Source organism: Haplochromis burtoni, unplaced genomic scaffold (genome assembly GCF_018398535.1).
Source record: "Haplochromis burtoni strain Fernald_Lab_line unplaced genomic scaffold, NCSU_Asbu1 Contig_57, whole genome shotgun sequence".
NCBI lineage: Eukaryota > Metazoa > Chordata > Actinopteri > Cichliformes > Cichlidae > Haplochromis > Haplochromis burtoni.
The window spans coordinates 84,631-105,001 of NW_024582418.1; the positions used below are offsets into that span (position 1 = coordinate 84,631).

The 20,371-nt window shown below is 39.4% G+C and overlaps 1 long non-coding RNA gene across 2 annotated transcripts; it reads left to right on the forward strand.

Annotated features, from left to right (window-relative positions):
• Positions 1-1,431: 1,431 nt before the first annotated feature.
• LOC121814540 lies at positions 1,432-3,190 on the forward strand. Of its 2 annotated transcripts, none has more exons than XR_006054412.1 (3): positions 1,432-1,544; positions 2,786-2,856; positions 2,952-3,190. It is a non-coding gene; the product is annotated as an uncharacterized LOC121814540 (long non-coding RNA). The 2 variants fall into 2 exon arrangements; XR_006054413.1 differs by having other exon boundaries at positions 2,963-3,190.
• The last annotated feature ends 17,181 nt before the right edge of the window (positions 3,191-20,371 follow it).

The window sequence follows — 20,371 nt, forward strand, 5'->3', positions numbered from 1 at the left end:
TGCTTTTTTGTTTGGTTATTTGTTTGTTTTACATAATGACAGGTTCCTTGCACCAGTCTTATTTTGCAGCTGAGCATGACTTGCTTCGTCACCGCTGTTTGCCATGTTTTTTAAGACACTCTAGCACTACAGGTTAGAATGATTAGCAACTAAAGTAACTGTAGCTCTCTCCAAACAAAGCATGCACGTCAATATCCAAAGAGAAGTCAAAATATCAGCATACACTCTTGTCCAATAATTGCCCTCTTGCAGGGAAGCTCTGCAGCTCTCTATGATTACTTTGTTTTTGCGCCTCTGCCTCAAAGTAAGACCAAACATGGTTACATGGAGTCAAAAATCTGGCCTGTCACAGTTCTATCAATGTGACGTTACTCCAAAATAAGGCTGAAAGCGGAGGTTTGCAATAATCATAATTACTGAGGGACTTAGGAGGCTAAGCCATACTGTTATCCTGAGATAAATTCTAATCAGGCAGTGTTTGATGTTGGCCACACATATCATTATTATGCATACGTGTGTGTATGAGTTCAGTCGTTAAAAATTCATCAGAGAGCGTCATTGTTTTTGGAGGACTACATATGGGATAATTAGAGCAATAGTTTATATCTACATAAACAACTGCCTTCTGGTGCAGAGGGACTCGGCTTTAATGTCAAACAGACAGGGACAGAGGCATTGTGGGTGTATGCGTGTCTTTCTGCATGCTTGTCAGTTAGTGCCAGATGACCGTACGTGTAGTATGCGAGCACATGTGTGTGTTTGAAATGTGAAACAGGCAATGTCAGTGCAGGCATTTAAATGCATGTATGCGTGTTTTGTAATGAATGTGTGTTAGGTGTGTGTGTGTGTGTGTGTGTGGGTGTGGGTGTGTGTGTGTGTGGGGGGCGGGGGTGGTGCCATGTTAAATGTGAAACAGACAGTGGCAATGCCTCAGTGTCACAGAGGGAAAGGCGTGACCATCTAAACTGCCCCCTAGAGAACAAGAGAATCCATCCCCAGCCACCACTTACTGTGTGTGTGTGTGTGTGTGTGTGTGTGTGTGTGTGTGAGAAAAGGTCAGGTGATATGATCGCTTTAGTGTAACACCAGTTGGATTCTTAACTTAAGAACAAATATGATTTCATGTCATCTGTTTTCTTTTTTGTTTATTTTTTTAAATAAATCATATGTTGTCCTGGATGTTGAACATTTACAACAATCATTTAAATCTGAAACGCAGTAATTACTATAATTCCCATACAATGAATACTTTAGGTGGAAAATACTTTGACTATGTTTTTCCCCCTTTGTACTTGTACCTGTACTCTGATCTGGTCTGTTTTAAGCTAATCCTGTCAGATGGTTCAAAACTGCTCACTGAATCCTTTCTGTGATGGAGACTGGTGAAGGATGGTAAAAAAAAAAATAAAAAAATAGGCCGCTTGGTATGAAGACAGCTGTGTTATATAAATGCTTAATAATGTCATTCTGTGTTTCAAGATTTAGATATTTAAAATGGGAAAGGAGAGAAGAACAGCATGTAGGAAATGGACCAGGTCTCTGCAGTATCCTTTTGGGTTATGGGTTACCTACTTAACCCAGTGAGCTATATTGGTGCTTTCAAGCATTATCAAGCTGTCACCATCCTGGGTCTTTCACCCAGCATTTTAAATTTGGTTACCGTCTCCTGATTCTTTTGCAGTAAGAGTAAGAGTAAGTTCAAGCTTTGTACTGTTTAGTCTTGAGTTTAGTTCTTTCTTGCACCTCTGAGTTATTTGTGTTCTCAGTTCATGGTTCAGTTTTTTGTCTTTTGTTTCTGTGTCAAGCTTGTCTGTAAGTCTCTGTGTTCTTACTTCTTTTATTTTGGTAGTCCATTGTCCTGTGTGCGTTGTGTTCAGTTTTGCTTCCCCTGTCTCTTTAGTCTGGTTTTGGCTGGTACATCTCGCTCTACATTAGACTGCTTTTCTTATTATTATCTGAGAGGATCTTGATGGTGTGGATCCTTTTAAAAAGCAGTTAACAACGATTTTGATTTCTGTTAAGAATTTTTTATTAAAGTATTATTTATTTATTTTAAAGCTACCTGTTTATTTGACTGTTTCAATGAATCTTTTCATCGACTATTTTGACACGTAATGTTTGTGCTTATTTTAATCTTTTGTGTACAGCTCTTTGTGACCGCTTGGCTGTAAAAAGAGCTTAATAAATAAACATTAGTTACCTCACTTACTTACTTAGTGACAGCTGTGTTCCCACCTGTGGCCTGTTCCCTTGTTATCTTCTGCATGCATGTATCATCTCAGTCTTCCCCTCTCCTTTGTTGTATTCCCCCTTTTGCTGTGTGCTCTGCGTGTTCCATGTTCCTCAGGTTGAATGTAGTTTTAACTTAATTCTTGAGTTCTTGATTTTTGCCTCATCAAATTGTTTTTTATTACTTATTGTCAGAGGTGGCCAGTACAAATACTTCGTTACTGTGCTTAAGAACAATTTTTAGGTATCTGTACTTTACTTGAGTAGGTTTTTTTCTGAATACTTGTTACTTTTACTCCTACATTTTTAAAGAAATTAGTGTACCTTCTACTCCTTACATTTTCAGAACAGGCTCGTTACTTTTGCTCTAACACATTTGTTGGGAGTTATTATTTCCTCACTGTGAGTAAACACATGAATGGTAATCCTGTTACCATTAATCACCAAGAGATAAAAAAGAGATTATGTGTGCCAAGGTCAGGAGTTAAAAGTGAGGTGGTAGTTTTTTTTGTTTGTTTTGGTTTGGTTTTTTGCCATAACACCGGAACGACTGCAGATATCCTTATGTTGCGGTTGAAGCGGTACTTCAGCATCTAGCTAGCTCTACAAAAGAGGAACGAACATAAAGTGAGTGACTTTTTTCAAGTGTCCGGTAATTTCAAATGCAGTGTTTCCATCAGCTCAACAAACATCAACCAACACACAAACTGTTTGTCTCACAGTGTGTTGCTAGCTAAAGGTCTGTACTTTAGCTAGCTGCTGTACTTCACAGAGAGATAAAAGAAAAAGCGCTAACTTGACTCAGAGATGGAGGAAGATAAGAAAGGCAGGACAGGAGAGGAAGAAGAGAGGTCCGATTTAAAGGTAAGGATGCTCAGTGGTGTTTGATAAACTGAATATGTAAAACTTACATCTAAGTCCTTCTGTTTTTAAATCAGATATTGGGTCTGTACATGTGACATTACATCATATTGTGAAACATGCAGCAAAACAAACTGAGGTAGACTAACTATGTTATTTAAAGGCTGCCTGAAAATCCTCTGCAGGTTAGTGCAGGATAAACAGGTTAGTTTGCTGTACTGTGATGGACTTAAAGTAAAGAACAGTGTGTGACTGGTGCACAGCAGCTGTGGCTTCATTGTCAGAGTAAGCTTACATCAAGAGTAGCAGAAATTCAAATGATCTTTATCTGATGATGCTGAGATCCATTCACTGAATTCCACTTTTATAACAACTTTGCACCATCTAGAAAAAAGTCAAACAGTTTACTGTCAGTGTAGAGAATGGAAATCAGCCAGTACAGCTCATGAAACATCTGCTGACATCTGGTTGAATTAACTTGTGTAAATCCACAAAGAGCAGCAGGTCAGCTGATCACAACCTGAACACTAAGAAAATCTACTCAAGCTCGCAGTGGAAATTATTGTCAGTTGTGATTCTTTTCCCCACGCTGAGCCATTACAACCAATTTTAGCGTCCCCCCACCTGCTGAATCCAAATTTAACCCCTGACTGTACACGCTGTCCCATTTAGGGTCACCCTCTACAATGTAGGCAAAAGAAAATAGATATATATTTTTTAATTTTCTTCTTTTTTTCCAGATTCAAGCTGAGTATAATTAGGATTTTAAAAAAGTTAAAGTTTATATTCCAATCTACTGATATTATTTAGTTTTTATGTTTTTGCACTCATGTAACCGAAGCCTTGTCATCTCGTCTCTCTGTAATCTGCACTGGATAAAGCAGAGATAACAATAAAGTTTACTTTGACTTTACTTGACTTATTTTCTCATTATGTCAATATAGCACAGGATTCAGTTAGCTTCACACAAAAAGAGCTACTTTGTACTTTCTTACTTTGAGTACATTTCAGAGCCTGTCCTTTTTCACTTTTACTTGAGTAAAGAAGTCGAATCAGTACTTTAGCTTTTACTCGAATAGTTTTTAACAGTAGTATTGGTACTTCTACTTAAGTACTTTGTACTTTTCTTTAATTCAGCAATAAAGCTGCTTTTCAGTTTTGCCTTTGTGAGTTTTGAGTATTGCATTTGGGTCCTACTTGGCCCGCCACGCAGTGAACCCTGATACGCCCTGCAGTATCATCCAAAATGATTCCCGACCTCTTTAATGTATTTCTCTCTGATTTCGCCATGGAGGCAGTTTCACTGTAATGTTTTGCAGTATTTTATCAAGATCTATTGGAGAAATCCTAAATGGCGAGGTACACAGCACAGTGAAACATAATCACACCCTGCTCGTCAGTTATGCATACATGTGACTTTGTCCCCAAAATGAAACCAAGTTGAAGGGCTGCTGTTTTGACACATTGGACGATGAGTCACAATGAAAGCAGTCCCATGATCTTGAGGAGAGCAGGCAGTAATAAATCAGATTTTTTTTTTAATCTTTACGGACGGCATAGCAGAACTTTACGATCATGTCACATCTTATATTTCCTTTTAATGTGTTTGTGTCTCCAGTAGATGAAGGATTAGATCTTATTTTGGCTTGTTAACCTTGGGTATAACTCATTTGTTAGATACCAAACAAGAGAACAGACTCAGGGATACAGTCCAGTTTGCAAATTCATTCCCTGGATTGCTTTTTTATTATATTGGGTTTTAGTAGTAACACCATGCTTCCTTTCCTGTAAATTTAATCTGTAACCACTTCTGCCCTTCAAACTTTTTTGTTGTGTTACAAAGTTGTATATGGTACACGATGGGTATTCCTATATTGTGCATACGTGTGGAAGTTTATGTTTGCACATTTCCATATTTTTAAAAGTTTCCTGCTTGTGTATTGCGGTTTTGCATTCTAGGTTTTATTTGGCTTACAGTCTTACGCTGCATTCAAAGATCTGCTGGACTGCTTCATGTAGTTTTTGGCGGTTTTGGCAATGCAGTTGTGCACAAGTGTCAGTATGTATGTATGTAAGAGTGTGTGGCCTAGGAATGCATTGACATTTACGCTTGCCATCACATCCACAAACACTTCCCCAGGCCTTTTAATCAGTTTCGCACTGGCCTGCATGAAATGGTGAAACACAAGTGTACCTTTTTCTTCTTGGGAAAATCCCTCCACTGTCACATTGTGCTTATAACAGCGAGTTTGCAAAAATGTGTACACAATAGGCAGGGGCTGTGTGTCTTTGCATCATCAATCTTCCGTGCGTGCTTTGTTTATAGGCGGCAACTTGACCACTACAAATTAGATTAAAACTGGGAAAGTGAGCAAAAGACAAAGGAGGGGTCGAATTGCTGCACTTCAGACGATAAATCAGGGCAAAAGTAGAGCTTTCATTTTGTCGTAAACTTCGACAGCAATGCGGTCTTGGGGTGAATGCATGTAGTTCATCCATTTTTATTATGTTGCCATATTCTTTATTTGTCTCTCACACCCCACACTTTATGTTCTCAGCAATATTTCATTTGCTACCCTGACTCCCTTGTTATTCTAGTCCTGTCCTTCTGACTTTCATGTATTCTCAAACAATAGTTCCCAGAATAAAGTACAATAATTTATTTTTTTGGGGGGAGTCATAAAATTTTTTAAATATCCTGCGGTATGTCACGGCATGTTTGCATTTTTAACTTTAATGTGAAAGGGAATTAAATAATTTGGCTCAATATAAAGTGGTTTCTCTTTACATCGTCAGTGTCTCTCTTTTGCCACATATTAATTTTATGACATTAACCCGCTGCAGACAGCTACTTCTTGCACAGGGCTGTTGAATAGGGTTATTGTGGCTAGTGAATGCAGTTGCAACCAAAAATCCAGATATTTCTCTCAGAAGTAGGAAGAGACTAAATCATTGTGCTGTATTTCTTGTTTGTATGTGTTGCACGACATTCTAAAGCCGCTGCCACAGATTTCATACCTTCATTTCCATTCATTTCCATGAAAATTAGTTTAGCAATGAAACACTGAAAACTTCAAACATAAAGTGTCAAGAAGATATCAGCAGATCAGATCATCACAGTCTGTTTTCTGTCGCTTCCTACAAGCAGAATGAGTGGAAGCTTCCTCTCCAAAGAGCCTCAGACATACCTGCCTCACCCAGAGTCAGACCATATACACGTAGAGTGGAAGTAAGGAGATGGATGATCTTTGCCTTGAGAATGTGAGGTGAGACAGAGGAAGCTAATCTGAGAGATAAAAGGCAATGCAACTACATACCTATTATTATCTTAAAATGTGTTTAGTTTTCAAACAGTTAAAATAGTTTTAGTAATGGCAAACATGCAATGGTCACGCAGACAGTAGATCTACCCGGCTGATATTCATGCAAAGTACAGGGTGGGCCATTTATATGGATACACCATAATAACATGGGAATGGTTGGTGATATTAAAGTCCTGTTTGTGGCACATTAGTATATGTGAGGGGGCAAACTCCTCAAGATGGGTGGTGACCATGGTGGCCATTTAGAAGTCGGCCATCTTGGATACAACTTTTGTTTTTTCAATAGGAAGAGGGCCATGTGACACATCAAACTTATTGGTAATGTCACAAGAAAAACAATGGTGTGCTTGGTTTCAATGTAACTTTATTCTTTCATGAGTTATTTACAAGTTTCTGACCACTTATAAAATGTGTTCAATGTGCTGCCCATTGTGTTGGATTGTCAATGCAACCCTCTTCTCCCACTCTTCACACACTGATAGCAACACCGCAGGAGAAATGCCAGCACAGGCATCCAGTATCCGTAGTTTCAGGTGCTGCACATCTCGTATCTTCACACCATAGACAATTGCCTTCAGATGACCCCAAAGATAAAAGTCTAAGGGGGTCAGATCGGGAGACCTTGGGGGCCATTCAACTGGCCCACGATGACCAATCCACTTTCCAGGAAACTGTTCATCTAGGAATGCTCGGACCTGGCACCCATAATGTGGTGGTGCACCATCTTGCTGGAAAAACTCAGGGAACGTGCCAGCTTCAGTGCATAAAGAGGGAAACACATCATCATGTAGCAATTTCAAATATCCAGTGGCCTTGAGGTTTCCATTGATGAAGAATGGACCCACTATCGTTGTACCCCATATACCACACCAAACCATCACTTTTGTTGTTCCAACAGTCTTGGAGGGATCCATCCAATGTGGGTTAGTGTCAGACCAATAGCGGTGGTTTTGTTTGTTAACTTCACCATTCACATAAAAGTTTGCCTCATCACTGAACAAAATCTTCTGCGTGAACTGAGGGTCCTGTTCCAATTTTTGTTTTGCCCATTCTGCAAATTCTGTGCGCCGATCTGGGTCATCCTCGTTGAGATGCTGCAGTAGCTGGAGTTTGTAAGGGTGCCATTTGTGAGTAGCTAATATCCGCCGAAGGGATGTTCGACTAATGCCACTCTCCAGTGACATGCGGCGAGTGCTACGCTGTGGGCTCTTGATGAATGAAGCTAGGACAGCCACTGATGTTTCTTCATTAGTGACAGTTTTCTTGCATCCACATTTTGGCAAATCCAACACTGAACCAGTTTCACGAAACTTAGCAAGCAGTTTGCTAACGGTAGCATTGGAGATGGATGGTGTCGTAGGGTGTCTTGCATTGAAATCTGCTGCAATGACCCAGTTACTGCATTCACCAGATATCAACACAATTTCGATCCGCTCCTCACGTGTTAACCTCTTCGACATGTCAATGGCTGTGAACAAAGAGAAACTTGTAAATAACTCATGAAAGAATAAAGTTACGTTGAAACCAAGCACACCATTGTTTTTCCAAGATGTATCCAAGATGGCCGACTTCTAAATGGCCACCATGGTCACCACCCATCTTGAGGAGTTTGCCCCCTCACATATACTAATGTGCCACAAACAGGACTTTAATGTCACCAACCATTCCCATTTTATTATGGTGTATCCATATAAATGGCCCACCCTGTACATATAATGTTAACACCAAAGAGTCTGTACTCGCTGCCATTTTGCACACATATGCACATCCCCCTGCCTGGTTATGGTGATGATTCAAGCAAAGAGTTTTCATGCCAGAGGGAACACTAACCCTCACCAGCTGGCCACCCCGGCACCACTCAGGTCATCTGCCTATTCACACGCACACTGGCTCACAGCCTCAGGCATACACACAGCAAGCAGGCGAACACATATATACAGTGTGTCTGACCAACATTATGACATATGGAAATGCAGTGCATATACACCCATACCTTTACTCACATACTTTCCTACAATATCCAGACTCTATATATTAACATCAGAATAATGCACTTTTTGACTAGCAGTGGTGAAATGAGTGTGGTGCTTTGCTGCTCTCCTTCTGGGAGACTAAAGGCCGCTAGGGAATTATGAATGGCCAAATGGCTGCTGGTAACAACCACCACACTGTCAGCATTCAAACCTTTGGGACTTCATTATTTGTAATAACACAGCATTGTAAATATATTGGGTCTAAATGGGGACTTAGCTCTTGTTTAGCATCTCCACCCTTTATTCAGTTGAATAAACCAGCAGGGATACAGCGTTCAATAGAGCAGCATTATTATTTTTTCATTGTAGAGATAATTTACAGCAATAACTTTAAATCCTGTAAAACTGGAAATAGAAAGAGAATGATCTGGTAAAAGGAGCTATTACAATTATCTTTTTCATCAAAAGGGTTTTAAAAAAAATGTATATTTGCTGTGGATACGAGTTAAAAACATATTTCACATCAACAAGTTCTGAAATATTTACACTAACAAAACATGACTGGTAAAAGTCAGTTTGGGCCACAGTAAACTGAAAAGCAAAGACCTGTTTGGACCTGTTTTCACACAAAAACTCAGTTCCCAGAAAAGACATTTTCCAAAGTTGTCCTTTCTCACACAACAGGTGATAGACTGTGTGCTATTAAGGGGAGAGATGCCTAACTCAAACAGAAAGGAGACAGGACATTCCCTCACTAGCTGTGAATGAAGAAGGAAGACATTACGCACATGTAATATCAAATCAGACTGTGCCAAACATATAAGTTCTCACACATTCAAGGTCGAAATGTATGCAAAACTACAAACATATGCTGACAATATTCTACAGAGAGAATAGAGAGACAGTTGAAACTTACAGTTCATAACTGGAGTGCGACAGCATTGTGTTTTTGCTGCTGACCACAAAGGCACTTTGGTCAGCAGCCTTGTTCTCTGAGCTCTTTTCTTTGCTTGTTTCTGTCTGCCTCTTGAATGTTAGCTTCAGCTTTAGAATTAGTTAAAATGCCAAATACAATATAAATACGGGAACCTGTGTCAGTTCCACAGTGACACACATGGTACAAGTAAAATCGACCTCACATGCAGTATGAAGTTTCACTTTGGTGAACTGCACTATAAATTTTACTGACCGCTTTTCTCTTCATCCTGAAACACTGTTTTGACTATGCAAAACAATGAGTGAAATTCAAGCACCACATAAGTCATATAAAACCAAAGAGCTGGTTTCTCTGCAATGCTCTTCTCTCTGTTTTGGTTCCAAGTGTGGCCAGAGTTCTGGGTCTGATTTCAATCTCCAGATACTTTTGCAGTGGCCGGGGCTTTCAATGTCAGGGAAAAAAGCGAAATACTGTAGAAAAAAACACTGCGAGACGTAATCAGATATGCCATATGACATTTTCTTCCTCCAAACTCAAAGCACTAGCTCTCTGACACACAGACGCAAAGAAATGTGCTCACGTGCATACGTTTGGATACAGACACAGTGTGCTCAGCAGTCTCACACAAAGCATATGTAGACATGTGCACAATAACACACAACTGCTTTCACTGTCTGCCTGTCTACCAGAAAGTCATAGCCCTTTTCCGGAGACAATCCTTCACTGTTTCCTCCAGTCTCCTAATTGGCTTTACCCAGACCCAGCCCACAGACTTGAGTCAGAAACAATTAAAAACTCCATTTATATTCCTGCAGTGAGCACATGAGCTCCCACAGCGGGTGACTACACACATCAGCCCTCATCATCTGTGTGTGATTTTAAACTTCAGGCTGTTTTCTCTATTTATTTGAACATGGCCAAACTTGAAAGGTTCGTGCACTGAACAGAGAAACGCTCTTTTTGATCACACGAGTAATCTGTAGCTCGTCCAGCGTTGCCTTTTCAAATAAATATCTGATTCAGAAAATATTAGCTTTTTGAGAGGCCTGTTTATTGTTTAAGCTTTCTGAGGCTTAAATAGTAAGAAAACACTTTGGCTTTTTCTCGCCGTCAAAAGCCAGGGATTTCAAAAGGCGGTCTGACAGATGTAATAACCATTTTATAAATAAACAATCTCCATTCTCCATCACGCCGAACTGGCCAGTGGTGGTGCTTTTGGGACAGGTTTGCCCTAGCAGCCAATTTTAGAACATACCACAAGTGTATAAATGACAAAATACTAAGAAAAGAAAATACGTGAACTAGCAAATCTCTGTCTCACCCATGTAACCAAACCCAGAATACTGTTGTAGATTTTTATCAGTCCCCATTTGGTTTTTATTTGTAATGTGGGCAGCGGATTCTGGTTTAACGACAGGCATGGATCAAAAATAGGATGTGGCATCATTTGATTTAGAGATTCAAGTTTAAGCTGTCAGCATTACACCAGTGATAGTGATCAGAGTCTTTGCTGTACTTTCATGATCTGGTCTTGTCACTTTGTAAAACGCAACCTGAGGCGCGGGGCAGATCGAGGTGCATTGGCAGTCGAAAGACAAGGAAGTGATACCTGATCGTACTCCATGTCAAAATATATTATCATCAACATCGATGCCTCGGAAGAGGATATTCACTTGACAGCATCACTTACCCCGTATTACTTTTAGTGCCGTTGTAGGATATCTGACTCCTGAATGGATTATAATCAAAGATGCTCACTGCTGCCGTGGTTTCTTCAATAACTAGAAAAAAAGTATCTATACAGACCACATAGACAGTGCATGCAAGATACACAAAATGCAAGCTCAATAAGAGTTAGCAAAAGAACTTTGCTAGAGATAAAGTAAGGTTGCTGTTTGTGGCTGTGCATGTGTGGCTATAATATATGAGGTGTTTGTAGAGATGAGCCTTGCATGCCAGGAGCCACAGCAGGTGCAGCACATCTCTGGAGTGCTGTGTCCTAGTATGTCCTGGGTGGGTGGTTGGGTAGGAGGTATCTTTCCCCCCCACATCATCTCATCTTTCTCCACCTCTCCTCCCTGTTGATATAAATAAAAACAGACAACTCACCACAAAGCAGCAGGGGTCCTCGGTAGAAAAAGAGGCAAGTTATCCGGTGAGGGGCATGAGTGGATTATGAGGAAGCAGTTTGACTTTCTCTGTGGTTGTCCAAGGGCGCTTGTGCAGTGCAAAAGGCAGTCATTTTGATTAGGCATTATTAGGGTTTATATGTTTTATATTACTTCGATTGCAAATGCTTTCATATTTGTTTCCTAGCTTAAATAATTAGAATTGGTTTGGGAATGTTCATGGTTGGCAGGACATTTTGGAGTCAAACTTGTGGTGGTTCTTATGGTATCCACTAATTTTCTTTAGCTGATTTCTGTGTTTCAGTTTCACTGTCATCATTGTTACTGTTAGCCTTCATTTTTCAGCATCTTCATGTTTCAGTGTCGCTGTTTTTTTTCCTCTCTCTCATTGGGTTATTTCCTATTTTATTTCAAAGGTTAGTTTTTTTCAAGTTTCTTGTTGTGTTGTTACTTCCTGTTTTTGTGTCTTTACCTTTTTAGTGATTTTAGATTTATCGTTTCCACCTGTGTCTCATTTCCATGTAGGTCTCATTACTCCTCTGTATCTATATAGAGTCCTGTCATTGGCTTAGTCAGATTTTCTATTTGCCCTTCACTGTTCATCAAACCTTGCGAATACTTGTTTTCTGTTCGTGGGTTTGTGGATTAGCAGTAATTCACCTGTGTGTACAAAATAGCCACATCAATCAGTTTTTTGATAAACATATATGTATTGTTAAAGTGAAAATAGTATAGTCAGGGCAGGAGGTTGTGGTGGCTCCCTTATGTTTCTGCAGGAAGCTCACCTTTCCTTCACCTGCTTTGCTTGGTCACTGTGAGTTTTGGCCCAAGTGCTAAACTATAGGAACCTATCTGGTATATGGCTATAGTGTTCATGTTTCCAAGTAAGGAACCACAGACCGTATAAAAGACGGGTGTTGCCACCACAAAGACGCACACTGCGTTTCAACTCTGCATTTTAAAGCCCGATCGTTTGTGTTTCAGTCGCCGTTGTATTGAATCTTTGAGTTAGAAGGGTGGATGGATTGCTAAGTTATCTGCTAATGCTATCTAGCTTACCAACGACGGACACATATCAGCTAATTAGTATTAAGTAAGGAATTAATACCACTTTAGAATTTCACTCACTGAAGTTTGTACCACAAGGTATAATATTAGTGAGATAATCCATTAAAATGTCCCCAAAATAACCAAAAACAACACACACCAGTCCAGTTTAATAACTTGAAGTAGTAGATGAGGCCTAGTGGATGCTAGTTGGCTAATCTGGCACCTGTTGATCAATATAGCCACACTACTAAGTCATTTATTCAGGTAGTTTAATTAATTTTAAAAATCACAATATTCAGAGCAGTTAGAAGTGGGGAAACAATGTATAGAGGCCAAAGCTGTAGTTTGTATAATTGTCTGTAAATATGAAACAAGTTTTAAGATGGGAGTTTATGGAGATCGACTACTTTCTGCAGGCAATCTCAAGTGGCACCCAGAAGAACTACATGCTTTTGCAACTTCTGCACTGGTGATATTTTTCAGTGCCCCTTGTGGAGAACCAGCACACAATGACAAAAAATTATTAAAGCAGTCGGGAGAACTGCACTGCCTAAACTCATCAGAGTCACGTACACATCACATGTAACATCAATAACAACATTTTTTCTTTTTTGCTTTATGATAAGGTTGCCAAAATGACATGTTTGTGCTTTAAAGGTTTACTTGCTAAAGTAAGAAGGCGAATTATTTGGTATTAAACATTACTGACTTTATTTAGTTGATTAAAATAATGTACTTTTTGTGTGTTAAGAAATTAAACCTTTGAAAAAAAAAATGAAGACATCCCGCTTTGCCATTGGGAGTCCTGTTATGAACTGCTGGAGAGTATCAAAATCCCCCTTCTCCAGTCCTCCATTTCACATATATCTTCACCATCTCTATTTCTCTTGTCTGTTCCTCTTCCACCCCCACACCTTATTTTCCCTCCTTTTCCTTCCCTACACCCTCCGCAGTCTCCTTCAGTAATGGATTACATGTCTCCACTCAGCCTTTCCTGTCCTCAGTGAATCATGGGGCTGAAGCCAAGGGTGGACTTGAGGGTTAGGTGGGAACACCAGCAAACCAAGGGGAAACTCTAGATATTGGGTTACTGTGTTCTTAACTTCAGATATGATGTAGTGAGTGTGAGTATGGGTGCGTAGTGGGCCCTTTCAATGTCCCACACATTCATCGCAGCATGAGATTGGTGGGGAAGTATGGGATAAATCTGCAGTGAGAGGGAGGAACAGACAAGAGGGTGATGGCGGAATGATTCAAGAAGGAGACACCAGAGCTGCTACTATATATCTTACACACTGTAAGCACATTTGTGCTCTGTACTGACTTTCAATCCATTTTGCATGAAACAAGTCCTGTTATCCACTTGCCAAGTCTTGGAATATCATCATTATCTACTGGATTGTGTGTCTTTTTAAAACCAGTGGATTTCACTCAACTTAAATTTCACACATTACACTAAATGTAATAACGACTCTAAAACCTGAAAGGCTGAAGCAGTGCTGAAGAATCCATGTTATGAAATTGTTTCTGTTGCTTGCATATCTTCAACATCAGCAATGTCATGTGATAATTATTTGCTTTGTCTGTGCAGTTTTATGTATGCAGTATTTGTCCGGGACAGCAGGACTTTGTTGGCTTTGCTCCTTTTTTGGCTTTGGCTCCTGCACATGTCAGCCCCAAAGCTAGATGCAGCAATGGATTTTTTGGGCGGCTGTAAAATACTATTACGGTGGAGTGAGGACAGCACTGAAAGCACAGCATAGCTGTAGTTCATCGACTAACATCTTAACTCCTCTTTTTTATCCCTGTAAATCAGGCTAGTCAGCGGCTTAAGTGCCTGACACTGCCAAGGGACGCACCATTCAGACATTGTTGAGAAGGTGGGGGGATGACTGAGCGAGTTGAGAAGACAGAGTTGTTCCATTACACAAAATACCCGTACTGAACTTGCTATGAGGTAATGTGCAACATGAAGTCTTTAATTTTCCACTGGATCACAGCACTATTTTGCTTCAACACCATCTGCAATGTGGTAGCAACCCAACTCTATAAAAGATTTTATATAAATAAATCTTGTTGTTTGGACTGAATCTAAGACTAAGAAGTCTCATAAATTTATATTACAAAGTTAAATATATATATGTTCTTATTGTTTAAGTTCATTTTTGTTTGTTTATCTTGACACTTTTTTTGATAAGAGGCCAGCCGTTTTTTCAGGTTGTTATTAGTCTTTACTACAGTTAGATCCATTTAGAAATACACAGTATTGCACAGGCAGCGGGATGGTACAATGGTTAGCGCTGTTGTCTCACAGCAAGAAGGTCCTGGGTTTAACGACACCATCATGGGTCTTTCTGTGTGGAGTTTGCAGGCACTCCAGGTTCCTCCCACAGTCCAAAGACATGCAGTTGTTGGGGATTCGTTTAAATGGTGATTCTAAATTGCCCATAAGTGTGAATGGTTGTCTGTTTTTTTTGTGTTAGACTGGCGACCAGTCCAGGGTGTACCCTGACTCTCACCCTCAGACACCTGGGATTGACTCCAGCCTCCCTCCCGCAACCCTGAATTGGAAAGGTGGAAGAGAATGGACGGACAGTATTAACATACTTTCAGAAGCTTTAGTAGTTGAAGTAACAGTTTTCTGTATTTGTTCAGTCTCTCATATCATTGTGGTGGAATTTTGGCCCCATGCTTGCTAGCAAGAGTTCATTTATATTTGAGGGTTTGATGCACAGATTTCTTTAATGCTCGGCCACAGTATTTCAGCTGAATAGAGACGTGGGCTCTCACAGCATCATCCCATCACCTTGAATCTTTCGTTTTTGAGCCATTCTATTGTAGATCTGCACATGTGCTTGGGATCATTTTCCTGCTACATGACACAATTTCAAAAAGGTTTTAGCAGCCAGACAGATGGCCTCACATTTGACTTTAGAATACTTTGGTATACAGAGGAGTTCATTAGCAACTCTTGTGACTGTGGCTGCAAAAGAAATCACCGCTCCCCCACCACCATGCTCGACAGCTGAGGTGTTTGTGCTGATATGCTGTATTTGTTTTTTGTGAAATGAGGCTCTATGCATTGTGTCTAAACATGTCCATTTTGGTCTTAAGTATCCAAAGGATATTGTTGCAGAAATGTTGCTGTTTGTTCGAGTGTAATTATGCAAACTAAGCTGTGCTGCTGTTTTAGAGTCAGCAGGCTGTCTGCTGGCAACCCTTCCAAACAACCCATACATGTTCAGTCTTTTTCTGGTTGTACTGTCATGAATTTTAAGATTTAACATGCTAAATGAGGCCTGTAGAGTCTGAGCTGTAGCTCTTTTTGCCTTTTCAGGAAACCCACAGCTCAAGGATGTTTTGTCAGATTTGATTATATTTATAGGTACAAGCCAAAACTGACTTTATTATCAGCGTGCTTGAAATGATGTATAGGATCAAAGTAACGCAGTGTTCAACCAGCTTAAGTTTGAGAGTCATTATTTTTGACCCTGTTCTAAGCACTTAGTTTTTATCAGTATAAAGATTTTGTTATTCAGTTCTTTTCTTCAGACAGAAATAATACTTTGCAGTGCACTGAATTCAGCATGCTGGCTCATGGCCTCTGCTGAGTGGATATCCATCAATATTTTTCATATACAACCCTCTTTCCAAATAAGCTGGGATGCCAAATCAAATGAAAATTAAAACAGGATGCAGTGATTTGCAAATTGTTTTAACCCCAGATTTATTTGAAAGTCTTAAAAGTTCCAGAAACACCATCTGGGCAGCTTCATTTAAGGACTGAGGCAAAGTGGAAAACTGTCCTGTGTCTGACCAAATGAATTTTGAAGTTCTTTATGGAAATCACAGACGCTGCATCCCTCAGGCTAAAACGATAACATTATCCAGCTTCTTATCAGTCCACAAAACAGTATCCATGATGGTATTGGGGTTCATTAGCGCGCACACAGTATACTGCTGCTTTGTGAGTGGGGAAAAGAAAAGAGGTAATTTGTCATACTTTCTCTGTGTTGAAGTCCATTAGGGCTGAGGTACAGGGCATTGCCTTTCCAAAGATCTTTTAAACCTTCCAGTATAACTGTTGAATAAATCCAGGTGATATGAGATGTGTGTTGCTTGTAGTTTTGGTGCTTTAATTCCCGCTGTTAAATGTATGTGAATGGATGTCTTTTATAGTGATTTGCATACCGAATAGTAGAAGGGTGGATAGTTTTACTCCACATTTTTTCAACACACCCAGTCATTTTCTGACAGCCAGATCGCGCACCCACCCAGGTAACCTTCTCGTTTAATTTGGCTGCTTGCATAATTCATCATGAGTTTGTCTGACTTATCCACTTCATGAAGGTTGTCGGCCATCCCGCTTAGAATTATGAAAACTCACCACATTCCTTCCCAACTTCAAATGGTCAGAAACCGTCTACAGTGCCAAAATCTCTGAAACACCCAGCCCTTAATGAACTCACATATGACTCCCCACTATTTATTACCTGTGGAAAACATGAAATAATTAGTTGACTTTCACAGCGTGGTTGGGGGGGCTGTGGTCTTTTCATCAGAGAGGTATGAGAGGTTGCATCAGTTGATTGTGCCCTTTAGCTATGATAAAGCTCCACTTCTCTTTAAAAATGATGGAGCCTGGTAATGGAGTGTACAGTGTGAGTAGTGGCTGTCATTACATAATACACTCCCTTATTATTTTTATTATACTCTCCAGATCCCAAAGCAGAATTTCTTGATGTGCAGAAGTTCAAGCATATACAAGTATACGTCAGAGTACTTTTAGAGGAGAAATAACAAATGAAAACCAAGTAAACATTATAAATGTTTCTTTTATTATGCATGAAATGTATCTCTTGCCATATTGATACTCAATGGAATATTAAGTAAATTAAGTATTATTTTTATTACAAATTTCCTTCATAGAGTTGACATAACTAAAGGCAAACACAGTAACAAAAAAACAAAAATTAAAACTCCCTTATTATAATTTAAACACAAAGACATCAGAAAGAAACAGAAAGGCAGTAAAACCCTAAGAATTTCAAGATATGCTTTATGAATGCTGAAAAGTTTCCTCATATTATTATTATTAGTTTTGGTATTTAGGCTGAAAAGCAGTGTTGAGCACAAAGATCAAGTGTGAGAAATAAACTGGAGGTGCGTTCACAGCCATTACTGTACAACGAGAGGTCGTCTGAAGTTTTTTCAGTTGCTTTGGAAGGCTATAAAATGGATGCTAATGAATTGTGCTTTCCAACTTTGCTTTCTCTTGCAAAGCGTGCTGCGCCTTTACAAGGCAAAGACTCATTTTTGTTCTTTCATTTCCTGGATTAACTGGACTGCTTATTAAAGTGTTGGCTTGATGTCAGTGACTCTGTAAAATAAAAGAAATCAACTAGATTGAGACATCTGTCCTCTACAAAATGAGCAAATAAAACGTCTTTATCCAAATTGTTTACGCCACTCTTTGAAATTAAATGTTCGTATCATGGAAATACACTGAAAGAAGTAGAACTCACCAGATGTATCTGAGTAATTCGTGACAAATTTTAAAGAATAAAAAGGAATATTGACCTTGGAGTCCTGAGAGCTCTGTGCCTGACATTCTCAAACATGACTCAGAGAAGAATTAAGTAGCCCATTTTAGGTTTTTGGGATTCCCCTTTAACCACCATGGCCATCATACTGTTTTATTGTGAAGAATGGGCAGTGTGTAAAGCCCCGATGTTTCCTATATGCTGGAACTGGTTAACCACACAGATGTGCGGTAAATGAGGTGTAGAAAGAAGAAACCCCCATGTCCCTCTCTCCCTTATTTTCATCTCTGAAATATTAGATTCGTCTTCCCTTCTTGCGTTTGAAAAACCTTGGAGTTAGCTCAACCCTTGGCTGATTTTCTTTTTCTTTTGTGTTCTTCTCTGTCCACGTTTAGAGCAGCTCAGTCATTTTGATTTGTACCAAACACACAAACCTGCAGTTGGTAATTATGCATAATTGCAAAGATCCACAAAAGGATTTCCTAATAATAGTGCATACATGTTTTGTCAGGTTTATTGCTATATTTATGTGTGACTGAGTATTTCAAGTCCAGATTTTGGCAAATGGAAGGCTGTGAATACCTGGAATGAAAATTGCATTATATCAGAAATTAGTATGACTTCACTGAAGAAAAACTTAGAACAGTGAAAAGTTGCCAGACAAGCGTTATTTTCCACAACCTGGGTTTATACTAATTACTTATTAGTATTTTCACCCAGCTTCTTTATGTGACCATTCATTTGCATGATTTGTGTTTTCCACTCCTAACCACTTGTTGCATGCAATATTAGTGGTCATCAGTGAATGATTCCTTAGGATAACCACGTTAAGTGGAATAAATGCAAAATTAAACATAAACATGACCTAATAGTTCTATTCTAAAATCTGTTTGCACTAACAAAATGTGCTTTATGTTAGATTATTGTTAATCTTTTCATCAACAATTTCAAAAATGTTCAAAACCAGCTTTTCTAATCAGTCCTCTCTGCACCGGCCAAAAGTCTACTTCAGACTTTCAAGGTTTAACATAGAGGCGATAAAAGTTTCCAATGTTCTGGTATGAGTGTGAATGCTATTTGATTGAAACAAGGTGGCATGCACTTGATTTAACCCCTGAAAGGCATGTCTGTCCAAATTCTCTCCTAATTTGACTAATCAGAGTCTGGCCTGTCACAGTGACCTCCAAAGCCAGAACAGCCTGAGAAATATGTGCCTTGACTGGCCTAATGACATTTTACACGTAATAAACTTGCTCTTGGACACCATTTACCACTACAGGGAGCTGGTCTGAGAATTTGACATGACTTTTACAAGGCCCAGGGTAACAGCCTTTCTTTAAACTGTTTTCGCCTCGGGTGGAAGTTATAGTTGGTGGTGCATTGTATCTGATGGGTAGTTGATGATGAAGATATATATATATGGTGTCACATTTTTCATGTACTGTAAGGAGAAGGTGAAGCTGAGAATAATACTGGGTAGAGTTTTATTATGTTTTGTTTTCAAATGAACTGTTTTAATCTTATGGCATTTGATAACTATGCTCCTTATTTTCATTCATAACCTGGAAGTAGTGACTGCGTCAGTCATGCTCATTAGTCAAAGATTGCTAACGTTCCTTATCACTTCTATGTTTAAATCTGGAGGAAAAGTCTAATTTTGTGATTTAATCTGGTAATACAGGTGCATACATAGAAATTTTGCCCGGTGCAGCATTAACTGTAATAATGATTGCAGCATTTACTAACTGTAATAATGATCCTAATGACAAAGAGCATAAAAATGACAGACAGAGAAAGAGAGAAAGAGTGAAAGTGACAGAGGGAAAGGAACGAGTGCACAGGAAAATTGACCCCCCAAAAAGCTGCCATTGTAGATGATGAATTCCTCCCTAATCGAAACAGTTTGCCCAGTCGCCCAGCTGGGCTTCATGTGCTTTTGATTACTCTCCGCCATTTAGTTCCACAAAATTACATGCTGCCTAATGGCCTTTTAATGGTTATAGGTTTCTCTGCTCTTTAATGAGCCTGCACCAGTTGGTTGCTAATGCCCTATGGAAATTTGGCAAACGTCCAGTGTGGTTAAGTATATTTCCCTCCAGTTTACAACTTTGTTGTGTGAAATCACAAACAAGGAGGCTGGTGTGAAATGTGGAAATGCTGCTCTTGCTTCTCCTGTTGGGTTGTTTTGTTTTATTGTGGAGCAGCTCCATAATTGTGTTATTAGGCATTTGATTGTTTGCACTCTTATGCTTCCTATAATTTTTCCGAGGTGATAATGTGGCAAATGTTCAGTCTTTGCACACATTTGCAACTCACACATTCAGTT